At 36.5% G+C, this 12,424-nt stretch overlaps 1 protein-coding gene and 1 long non-coding RNA gene across 3 annotated transcripts in view; one reads left to right on the top strand and one right to left on the bottom strand.

The window, feature by feature from the left end:
* LOC118681456 (uncharacterized) overlaps window positions 1-443 on the bottom strand; it is a 101,556-nt gene extending 101,113 nt beyond the window's left edge. The window contains exon 1 of the long non-coding RNA XR_011396691.1: window positions 37-443. This is a non-coding gene — a long non-coding RNA (uncharacterized lncRNA). The remainder of the gene's footprint in view (window positions 1-36) is intronic.
* LOC106627937 (putative uncharacterized protein DDB_G0291608) overlaps window positions 1-12,424 on the top strand; it is a 180,952-nt gene that overhangs the window by 153,004 nt on the left and 15,524 nt on the right. The window lies entirely within an intron of this gene.

The raw sequence follows: 12,424 nt of genomic DNA, 5'->3' as shown, positions 1-12,424 counted from the left end.
AATGTGAACTTCTCACTATTTAATAGTTATACTCACTTGATTGTTGTTCTTGTGCGGTTGATTGCATTCAATGCAGCTTTCACGTTGCTGATAGCACTCGTTATTGTTGGTATTTTATATTTATATAAACGTTCAATTTTTATGATATTTAAAATCGCAGCGGACACTCGTCGTGAGAAGAGCGCTATTGGCGCAGCGCATTCTTTTTCTGATTTTGTCTGAAGCTTATTTTGATTTTATTTTTATTTTCGTAAATGTATAAGTAAGTGAAGTGCGCTGTTGCAGCAAGTAAACTGTATTGCCTGGCAAGCATTTTACCTAAGCGCTGTAGTCTACAGCTAAAATGCGACTTTGCCTTAGCGCAAACGTTTAAGCAACTTTGCTGCTCGCTGTCAATAGACCGAATCAAGCCGAATATTTCTTTGCCGCCTTTGCTATAATACCTTTTCATGGCAGTTCATCGGCAACTTAGCTGGTAACGCCGAGCTTCTCACCTTTCCGCGCTATTACAAGGCGCATAGTTTGCTGAATGGCTTTCGCGCTCTGCCGTGTGCATTCGCACAATACACACACCTACACAGACACAGCTATGTGTTCGCATATCGCTTTTCATCTCGGCGCTGTGCACTTCATTGCATTGCTGCGCATTTTGCAGCGCCATAACTAATCCTTTACCGAGGTGATTTCCTTCTAAACGCTCAGATTTTATTCGAGCTATTGATTTTGAAAAATACTGCCAGCCCGTTAACTCCGCAATGCATTCCAATAAATTCTGCGTGCAAGCGCTCGTATTTAACGAGTCGCTGGCGTCAACGCTGGCATTGCCATGCGCTTGCGGTATTTAACGACGAATGGCAAGAATAAAGCGAAGCCTTAAGCTTTAATTGAAAAATAAAAGGAAAAATTAAAATGTGAAGTAATGAAAATATTCGCTTCCTAGCAGCGTTTAGATGGCAATTGTGCCGCATACTTGCGCTTACATACTATATATCTAAAGGGTGCCTTTTTAGGGAATTTTTTTTTTTTATTATAAAGATAAGAGATTGCGATTCTGTTTTAAAAATGATATCAGGCAAGTGTCCGCCATAGCTGGTTGGAATAAATTCCAGCCGAGAGGTCCAATTTTAGACCACTTGTAGCAATTGAGGCCGTATGTCGGCAATAATGCGCCAAATATTCTCTTCCAAGGCGTCAATGGTCTCGGGCGAAAACGAATAGCAAAAACAGCTGACTATAAATCAAGTAACAGCTGTCAAAAAGACCAACGCCGAAAAATGTATTTTCTCATTGAAAACCACTCGTCTAAAAAAACACCCTTTATATATGTACATATGTATATATGTACATTGTATATATACAAGTAAGTACATATATTTATAGAGAGGCTCACATGTGTCTTGCAAGCCACCACAGCATGCTTACTGGAGCTTTCGGCTGCCTTAGAGTCCCCATTCCTTCTTGCGCTACTCAGCTTGTTAGCCGTTAGCATCGGCAGCGCTTTTGCCTAGCATATTTGCTATGTTTGCGCACCTACCATATATGTACATAAGTATATTTGTATGTAGTTATTTACATATGTACATATTCATTTATTTGTTGACTCAAGCGATAATTTACTGCTTTGTTGTTGGCCAATATTGTTTGTTTGTTATTTGCTTGCTGCTGTCTGCTCCTATCCTTGCTACACAACATTTACAAATTGCTCGCCAGTTTTATGGCTGTGGCAGGAATATAATTTCTGGTGTATTACCTGTTGGCTTAGTTGTTAGCTCGAGTGAGCGAAGGAGGTTCCTTAAGCAGTTCACTTTGATGAGTTGTGCTAGGTTTTTATTGTAGACTAAGTTAATGTACACAAAGGAATTTTGGGGGCATATGAAGCTTTTGTTTGCTTTAAATACTTCAAATGGAGTAAAACTAATTTCAATATTTGCAAATGAATATATTTTGATGTCAAAACTTTGGATTGCTAAATATTATAATATAGGATTGCATCTGTTGCTTGTGAGATTTTAATATATTTATGTATATATCTTCATTTAGTTTAAACATTAATTGTTACCATAAGGACTGTCACCCAATGTGTTCGGCACTCCCCGAATATGAAGTTTCTGAACTACTTAAGAGTTTTAAAATATTTAAATATGGAATTCATAATCGGACAAACCTCAAACCTTTTTTCTCAACGCCTCATATGTTGAAATAGTTGCTAAGTAGAATCAGTAAATACTTTACTTGGGAATAGATAATAATTCTTACATTTCATGAACTGTCTGTGTATAAATAAAGAGCCAAAATATAAGATCTAGTTAGCACAAAGTCACTCTCATAGAAACTCTCGAACCCAATGACAAAAAACTAGGTTAATCGATTTTCATAAACATATTTTCACCAGCAAAATTATTCACAATAGACAGTAACATGTCCATACCACATAAAACCATTCCAGCTAAGCTCCCGGAGCTTCTTCACTATCGATATGTGTGCCCTGGCTGTACTGATGGCACACAATACCTTACCTATTGAACAAAGCTAACCAGGTCTGGGCGATTGTCTACTTCCCAGGGATCAATTATTGACAGAACAGATCCAAATAAACAGTTAGAGTGTAGGCGAGCAGCTTATAGTGGATGGATCCCTTGCAATGCCATCAAACACACATCAGTCAATCCCGATTTGTTCACCGTTTGCCGCAATTCGAACAAGACAGTTACTTGACGCTGTCGTCAATATCCCACTTTTCTTCACCAGTTGCCGTAGTATAATATATCAATCCTGGTCCACAATATATTTAAATATTTTATGGTAAAACTCTTTGCACCTCTCTAGTATATCTTTTGTGGTATCAAAAAAAAAATATTAAACCACTTTCATTCAATTAAAACACAGTTTTCTTTCAAATCAAATTTTCGAACCAATTAATAAAAATACATCTATATGCATCGTAATCCCTTTTAGATAAAGACCAATCATAAATTGTGTTAAATATTTTTACTCGCTGCTCATATCTGTGGCATGTTTTAAGCTTATTCTATTAAAAGTTTGAACTTAACTCTTGTAAAGCTTTCTAAGTTCAACTGCATGCTTTTGCAACGCCAAAGATTCAACTTTCGTTAGTATGCCAAGCGAGATTACAACAATGAAGAAAACAATGGAAATGACAAAAACGAAAACAGCATCTAGACTACTTTATGTTACAAACTTATAAATATAATTAACTTCTTATGCTCGCAGAATGAGAACAAAACTACACTACTCGTGTACCACAAGAACTTTTGCCAAACTTTATACCATGCTTGTACTCATGTATCTACTATGTGTATATGCACTAGTATGTGTGTAGTTCATATGTAGTCCATTTAGTTAGCACTGTAAAAAGTTTACATTTTGAGGCAGAAAAGTTATTTTTTTTTTGTATGTGTGCTTTACATTTGTTTATAAACTTCAAATATTAACTCTTGTGTGTGTGCATGTGTTTGCGTGCTTGAGTCGACGCGCAATCCGAGGAAACTTTAAAATAAATCAACTAATTTATGGTAAAAAATTTCAAGAATTGTGAAACTCTTGAGCGATGTAGAGAAAAAACAAGTCAGACTCGCTCTTAATAAGAAATCTACAGATATGTAGCTATTACAAGAAGAGTAACAATTTTATTGTTTAATCCCCACTTTTTATTTTCGAATTGGTCGCATCTTAAGGAGTTTGTTTTCGTGAACTCAGCCGAAATGCAACGGTTCTGACAAATGCAACTTATGGCACCAAAACAGACACAGGCATTGGAACGGCATAGTTGGTTGTTGTGTTGGCATAGACTATTCGGCAAAGAAATACGCCTGAGGTTACCGTTCTCTACTGTATATAAGTACAGATTTATTACAGTTTCGTAAATCTTCGAACGAATCGCTTCTCTGCCTTATGCCTAAGGCCAAAGTTTAATGACTTTTTTATATGACGAGGTACATATCTTCACGAAATTTGACAAGATTTTTCGTATAAGGATTATTATTTAGGATTAAATCACTATATCTTATAGCTACCATACAAACTGAACGATTAAAAGCAATTTATTGTATGGAAACCGTTTTATTTGTAAAAGATATTCTAGTTTCGCTGTCACCGAAGTTAATGTTTTTTCTTGTTTTATTTCTTTCGAGAGCGTTATTATAAATAAAATATATTATTTATATAAAACGACGAGACGATGAAACACTGAATAAAAAAAATCAACGCGAAAATTCACATTGCGGTTTCATAACCAACTTTCTTCAATAGAAATGCACGTGTATTAGTATACATATATATATTTAGTTGCATACACTTGTGTATTCCACATTATTCATTTGCCGCGCAATTAAAAAGTTCACATGCCGAGCAAATTACGGCACAGCTCGAACATAATACCAGCCTCTACCGGCTACAAGTTTGAAAATAAGTAGGTAATAAGTAGTTGAGTGGCTAAATTTAGACACTAATTCGAGAAACATGCTCTGACAGTTGGCGAATAGCAACCGAAACAACCTTTTTTCCGCTGCCTCCTTTTGCTGTTTTCACAACTGCACGACGGCTGCCATGCCACACAAATGCTATAAATTCGAATATCCTTATGAAAAATAAATTTTTTGAAACCTTTTTGTTTTTGCTTGTTGTTGTGCTTTTGTATTCGCTTCATCGTGCTGCTTTTGCTGCGCTTCCACTGTTGAGCATATCATATTTCGCAAAATAACGCAAATGAGCAGAGAAATTTACGATGAACTTAAATTTTGTGTATTTAAAGCTCAAATTACCTGTTGCAGTTACCGCCAACACCGATCGACGGCCCTGACGAAGCGACCGGCACGCAAAGGTCCTCCAAACCCACACTGTCACACACACACACACACACACACACTCACACGCAAGGGTACAAACAATGCCTAGCTTTGCACCTTAGTTTGGGGCATAAAAAATAGCTAAGCAGAGCAGAAGCCGTTGCTGCCACACCGAACCGTCTGCCTGTCTGCGTGTCCATTGTTGGTTATAATTTAGTTCGTCCAATCGATAAACACGCCAGTGCTGCCTGTGCCACTGCACTGCTGCAACGCACGCAAAAAACGGCTCTTAGTCACATGCAAAAACCAACTAGTTAGTTGCCAACCGCTATGTATGTGTGTGTGTAGGTGTAGTCATGCGTATCCTATTGCTATCGTCACAAATCGTAAAAATATCAAAGTTATTGAAAAAATGAAATCGATAACTGCGCACCCTATACCCCGCCCGCCCGCTCGTTTGGCATAGCCAAGCACTCACTCTCACACACACACACACATACGCAATGATGGCAGATGCGTTCGGCATATCACATCAGCCGGCTGCCGGCAGCAGTTGGCCATAGGATATATGCTATTGCTATCCGCAGCTTTGTAAGGCGATTTGTTGCACCATAATCCGTTGCATGCATGCATGACTACCACCAGCGTTGCAACGATTTTTCTAGCGTGTTTTTCTCTCTACGCTCTCTACATACTAACATATGCATTGCTTTTTGTATCACTTTTGTGCAGCTCCGTGCTGCTTTTTCCCCCTCCTGCTTTGCAGTTAGCAATTTTGTTCTTTGCATATCTCGAATTTTATGCCCTTCAGGATGCATAAACATTATCGGACATTAAAGAAATCACTGGAGACCTCACGCTTTATGCTGCTTCTCTTGTCACACACACACGCACATATGCGTATTAATATAGGTGTTTTCGTTTTTGTTGCGCTTATTTCTTCGCACAATGTTTCGCATACATTGTAAACTGATTTTCCTCATTCCATCTCAGGGTCTCTGAATGCGCTTTCAATATTGAGCTTTTCAAATCCAAATCATGATTCGAATATTTCAGTAGTGAATTGCTTTAGAGAAGAAAAAATGTGAAAGCCTTTAAAATACTTTATTTTTAACGGTATTTAATTATGGGTCGCTTAAAAGCACTCACATTACCCAAGTAGCACTAATCGTAACCGTTGGAATATTTAGGGCATTTCAACACCAGCACTTCATGTAATAAAAACGATCTCAAAAGATTTTATGAAGAAGTAATTCTTATGTTGATGTGAAGGTTTAAAAGAGCGAACTGATTTGGGAGTCATTTTAAGCGACCTGTGTCTTGGGCTCAAAATAGGTCACTTTCTTCATTCTTATATCAATGCGGTGCTGTGAAATATATATAAATATGCCATGGCAGCAAATGTGTGGCCATATTGTAAATAAAATGTATCAGTTGACATGATTAAAGACAGCTAAAACCTTTTTTATGTGGAACCTTGACTTTTTGTACACTCTTCTATAAATTTAACCTCTATATGTCTATGTCTATACTCTCTTAAATCAGCTGTAAAGCTTGAGTAGTTGCGATTCGAACAAACCACTACCATGAATCATTACACGCCAATTATAAGGAGTGCGAAGCGAACGAACAACTAGCATAAATCATTACTCACAAAAACTTGGCGAGTGGCGAATCAAATTATTAGTATAATCAGAAATATTAGCGCAACGGTCACTTTAATGCCACTTTCCCTACATTTAATTCAATTGCATCAAATATAATGTGTTCAGGGAGAGAGAAAGATAGATCAAGAGAGGGAAATAGGCGGAACTCCCCTGTAGTTTCCAGCTATCTTCGGCTTGTTATGCCAATACATTTTTTGTTATATCTCAAAATTATTCTAACACTTCAACTATTAGAGAGTATATGTGTGCAGGGTATACGTAAATGAAATCACTCGAGAGAGTAAACTTTTTTGTTGTTAGTTAGCATAGTTGAAGACTATTTTTATAGTTTTTATTTGAAGCTCGCGCGCATAGCTTTTTTTAAACCAATTAAATGTCAGTTTTGTATGCGCAACGGGAGCGGCTGTGGCAGCTGTGGGACGGGCGGCGGTGCGGCAGCAATGCAGTGATTGCGATTTCTCGGCCATAACAACTTAATACCTCGTTGTGTTGTTGTTTATTTCATGCAAAGCGTTTTATGGTTGCAAAACGTTTGAATTTTTTGCACTTTATTTGCAATATTCGCAGAATTTTTTTAAACCTTGCACTTCATACAATTGTTTTTGCATAATTTCTTGTTTTCAACTTTTTACAAATTTTCGCCGTTAAATGTGCTTAAATAAAAACTGCGTTTCCTGTTATATATACGCACACACACACACAGATACACATATGAAATGGATATGTGAAGTCATTTTGAAAAGCTGTAGTTAGATAGTCACAGCTGCTGCTTTCAGTTGATGATCCGCGTAGTCAGCACAACAAGCGAACTTACTTATAAAGCACACACAAACACACACAATGGCTTCGTGCAACGTCCAATTGTCCGCCCAATTGAGTATTCACCTATGACAATGCACTCCAGCTCCATAAAAATTAAAAGCAGAAAGCAGTCGTGGCAAATAGTTTGAATTGGTTTCGGCGGTTTGTACCGTTGTTCGGGGATTTTAAACTGTGCGGTTAACGCTCACAAGTGGTATGTGTTGTGTAGCCGTTGTGTGGCATGTGGCATGCGGTATACTCTTACGTTCGGTGAAATGCAAAACCAGCGCTGCTGATACGCGCGCGCTTCGAGGCTTAAATGAAGATAATAATTCTGAAGTGGAAAGTGGGCTGATTTTGTTTGTGTTTTATCCATCATTTCGCTCCCGCTCGCCCGCTCTCTTGCCCACACGCACCCATTCTCTTTCTAATAAATCCCTACAACGTTGCCGGAATTGGGAATTGAATACTCAAAGCTGATAAAAACTTGCAGGCAAACACTCCTCGGAAGCTGTGCTTGGAGCGGTGGTGGTGCGGCCAAATTGAGTTATGTGCGCAGTTAGAAGGGATAAGCTGCATTTCGAGCATTACATTGTAAAGAGATAACAATGCTATTTGGCATTTTCGTCGGAGTTGGAGGTGAAATGCCAAAGGACTTAAATAATAACGTGAAAAGTGGAAACGGACGTGGTCGCTGAATGAATATGAATATTTGTTGGTGGGTGTGTGTGTGTGTGAAGGGGCAATAATTAAAATGAAGCGCGGTTTTACGTGCAAACTTTGCGTGTGGCGCACAAACCGAATTTTCAAATAAATGTGAGCTACTCTGAAATTGCTTTAAGTTCAAATAAATAAATAGAAAAAAATAATAACACATTTATTTATTTGTGCCGAAATTTCGTATAAACTGTGATCCGGAATTTTGTGTATTTGAATTTAAGGTTTTGGGTTGAATAAGATGTAAAAAAATAAGTAAAAACGACTGCATCGAAGCTATAATACCCTTCACAAATAAAAAAGTTTGCATACAAGACCTTGGTCAGTTTGTAGGGAAAGCTACATGCTATAGTAATCCGATATGAACAATTTGTGCGAAGATTGTACTGTTGCCTTGCAAATAAAAAGTTTTTCTAACAAGAACTTGATTAGGATCGATCAGTTTGTATAACAGCTTTATGCTATACTGCTCCAATCTGAATAATTTCTTCGAAAACTGCACCATTGTTATAGAAAGTAATGCGTGCCAAATTTCATGAAAATATCTCGTCAAATAAAAAAGTTTTTCATACAAGAGATTGTATGGCAGCTATCTGCTATAGTCGTCCGATATCGATTCCGACAAATGAGCAGCTCCTTTAGGAGAAAAGAACGTGTGCGAAATTTCAGAGCGATGTCTCAAAATCTGAGGGACTAGCACGCTTATATACAAATAGACGGATAGACGGTCATGGCTAAATCGACAGAGCTTGTTATGGTGATCATTTATATACATATATACGTATGTTATAGGGTTTCCGACATTTCCCTCTGGGAGTTAAAAACTTCAGCTTCTAAAGTATAGCTGCTCAGTGTAATCAGTTCTATCAGTTTATGTTTAAACGCATTTTTCTCGAAACAGCATTTTTCCAATTTGCTTGAGTGATTACTCGGTGACAAATAATCCGTTCGCTATCAACTTGTAAGCATGTTCTGTATATTTTAATCAAAAATCGAATTTGTGCAAGGCAAAAACGACTAAGTATCATAAAGTAATATAAATGCAAGAGAGATTGTAAAGTATTTAATACAGACCTATATAAATATGGAGAACATCAATATGATAGAACACACAGATAATAACTCTGGTTTATATTATTCGAAGCGCTGTTTAATATAATAGTAATATTTGTAATTCGAAAAATTATAAATAAACATAGTGAATACATTGTTTTTCAACACTTCAAAACGTAAAAAATTATGAACCCCAATCAATATTATGCGAAAAATACTTTTTCATACAATATATTTAAAAGACATCGATTTTTTGGAGTTGGATTTTAGTAAATTATTCAATCGCTGCTCCGAAACTCAAACAATACTGCTCGAAACCAGTTGACTGATTTTGACATTTCTGTCTGTAATACTAAAGAGCGACAGGCTAGCAATTTGACTATGATCAGTACCCAACAATATGCAAATTTTGTTCAACGTTTCGCTAGCAAAAACTATGCTGTTATTAGTGGCCATAAATAATAAAGGTCTTACGAGCTCTACTCGATGAAGGTCAGAGCGACTGTGATCAGAATGTTAATTACTGTTCTGTGCTAACAAGCTAACAAATTATTTATGAATGTCTTCGTTCTAGTTCCAAAACTATGCTTGCTTTTATATTTAAACCTTTACTTAATTAAATTTAGAAAACTTTTGGGTCTGTTCCAAGAATATCCAATTCTTCTTAATATAATTCCATAATAATGGATGAGAAAAACAAGGTGGCTAAATAATATTGCTAGGAAGTATTGAAATGCGAACAGTTAATGCTTCTAAAGCAGTTGTAATCACTTGTTTCATAAAAAGACTATTAATTATTTGTCTAAGGGAGTATTCAAGATAGCAATGTGCATTTCAATCGACTAAATACGGTCTAAGCCGAAAATTAGCAGAGAAAAGATGATAAGAATACAATCTATAATCAAAAAGGTAACGATATACAAATAATATAAAACTAAGATATCCTGAGCCGATTCATAAGAGTTGTGAAAGCTTCTGGTCTTTAATATTAAGGCGAGAATACATTCACTTCAGAAGTATCTAAGCCTAGCAGTGCTGTGGTTTTGAGAAATATTGTCCAGGTGGCAGCCCTTGCTCGAATATAAATCTTCGTCTGTTTCAATTACATAAATCCAACTGTTGTGGGAATGTAAATATTTCGGGTTCGCCTTTTTTTACCGTTGTGTCCATAATAACATTTTACTAGATTCTAGCCAGAATATAAAGCAGATTATACAATTCTTGGAAAACTTTCCGATTTATAGCTATGCCAAAGAGTCGAGGAAGCTTAAAGTAAATAACTCAAAAAAAATCAGTGTTCTCTGGACTAATCATGAAATACTTATAAAATTGTTCGGGTCAATATTTGAGTTTTGTTGCAAACCGTTGTCAATAAATTATAAATATGAAATAAGTTATGTTCCTAAAATAAATTATATATATAAATGAAGTAATATTTCTAAATTTTTAGTCAAACTTGTAAAAATAATTTCACAAATTAATATCTTGTGGTTGTAAACTGCTCAAAAACTCCCAGACATAATGTCTACCATATATATTATATTATATATCATTAAAAATTACAGAGACGGTAGTGGTTTACTGGTCATTTGCGCGTTCTACCATTGCTGAGGGCGTCGGTTTGACACATGCTACGAACTAAGATAATAAAGAAATTACTTTTACTAACAGCAGACAACACGCGGAAAGCATTAACAGACCTGAGAAAGTAAGGGCTTCTCATAAACTACATTAGTTATCCAATAACGGCTTATATCTCATACCACTCTTCTTCACAAAAGGAAAGAAACGCTCGCCCAGCACAAAATTGTTTTTAAATACTATTCTTGGTTTTATCATTTTGCAATACTATTTTGTTGGAAAATTGGAAAAACGAAACATTCGACCTCTAACCATGTCTAACACTTGTGTCAAAATCCGTACAACACCTTTCCCAGGAACGAAGTTGTCATCTTTTTGGTTAACCTTTTGACAGCTAAGATTTTCCGGCAACATGTCACTAACCCATAACTTTCCCCTATTGCCATGTACGCTAGCACGTATTTATTTATCAAAGCCATTAATATCTAAATCAAAAAGGATCAATAAATAACGGCATGACATTAATGCCCGCACGTTAAGCACTACGTAATATGACAATATTATATGACATTGGTGTGGTGCTTAAGGGGCATATTTCGGCAGTACTTTGGTATACCCTCAATAATTCCTCAGTGCAAGATTTCATTAAGCATTCGCAATAAGATTAAAATTGCATTTTCACAAACACTTTAAAATGAAATCAGATAAAAGCGTTAAGGTTAGAAAAATTTAACTAAGTACACGCACAAATACCAACAACCAAAGTAATCGCATTGCGGGTGTTAACAATTACACACATACATACGCACATACATACAGATATACATGCAAGTGAAGGAAAATTGGATTTTTCGCTTTGTGTTTGTAAAATCTCTAATTTATTAGTGTTTAAAGCGAACACTTTACGATGCACAGGCATGATATGCACATTTTATCTGAGTGACTTTATGGTGACGCCGTAAAATTAAGGAAGCCTGTCAACAACAAAGCCACAAACACACACTGCCAGAAAAACTCAATAAAAATAAGCGGATAATCGTAAAAGGGCAGGAACAAGAAATCTCAGCGCGACAAGGCGAATGCTTGCCGTGCTTAGAGCGGCGTATGGTGTGGTGGAAAAAGCGATGAAACGCAATAGCACATCAATTTGAGGGTGAATGGCATATGGTCAAACTTAACTTAACGAAGCCAGCTCGTCTCATATATCGGTGTATGCCGACATTGTAGACCATTGGGGGTAGTAAACATGTGGATAAGTATGGGGATTATGTTTGACGAGAATGAGCTGAAAATCAACGCAGATTATGAGCCAAATCAAACCAAATCAAATATTTCCATTCGACTTGATTGAGATAAAGAAGGTGGACGCACCCTAAGTAGTCTAACACACACATACACACACATATTTACATATCAGCTATATACGTATGTCTGTATCTATCTCTATATATCTTTTGATATCTATATATATAATATTATATAATATCCATATATATCTGGTATATCTCCATGTATGTTTGTTTGTGTGGAAACTCGTAGAAATCGTAACAGACAGCCATTCGCACAACCCACACACTCAGTTATGACATGATGACTTGCAGCTTGTTAAGCTTTGTGCTTTGTACATACATATGTTTATAAGCATGTAAGTATGACTTGTGCGTATGATGAGTATGAAAAATGATAGGAAACAGGAATTATGCGTCTAAATGCAGGCATTACAAAGGGGCCAAATATATCTTACTTGTGCGTTAAGTAGTACATACCACACACACGCATATACACACAAACATACATGCA

The sequence above is a fragment of the Bactrocera oleae genome, chromosome 5 (assembly GCF_042242935.1).
Source record: "Bactrocera oleae isolate idBacOlea1 chromosome 5, idBacOlea1, whole genome shotgun sequence".
Lineage (NCBI taxonomy): Eukaryota > Metazoa > Arthropoda > Insecta > Diptera > Tephritidae > Bactrocera > Bactrocera oleae.
Note: the sequence above shows the minus strand (reverse complement) of the source record. Positions and strands in the feature narration are given on the sequence as shown.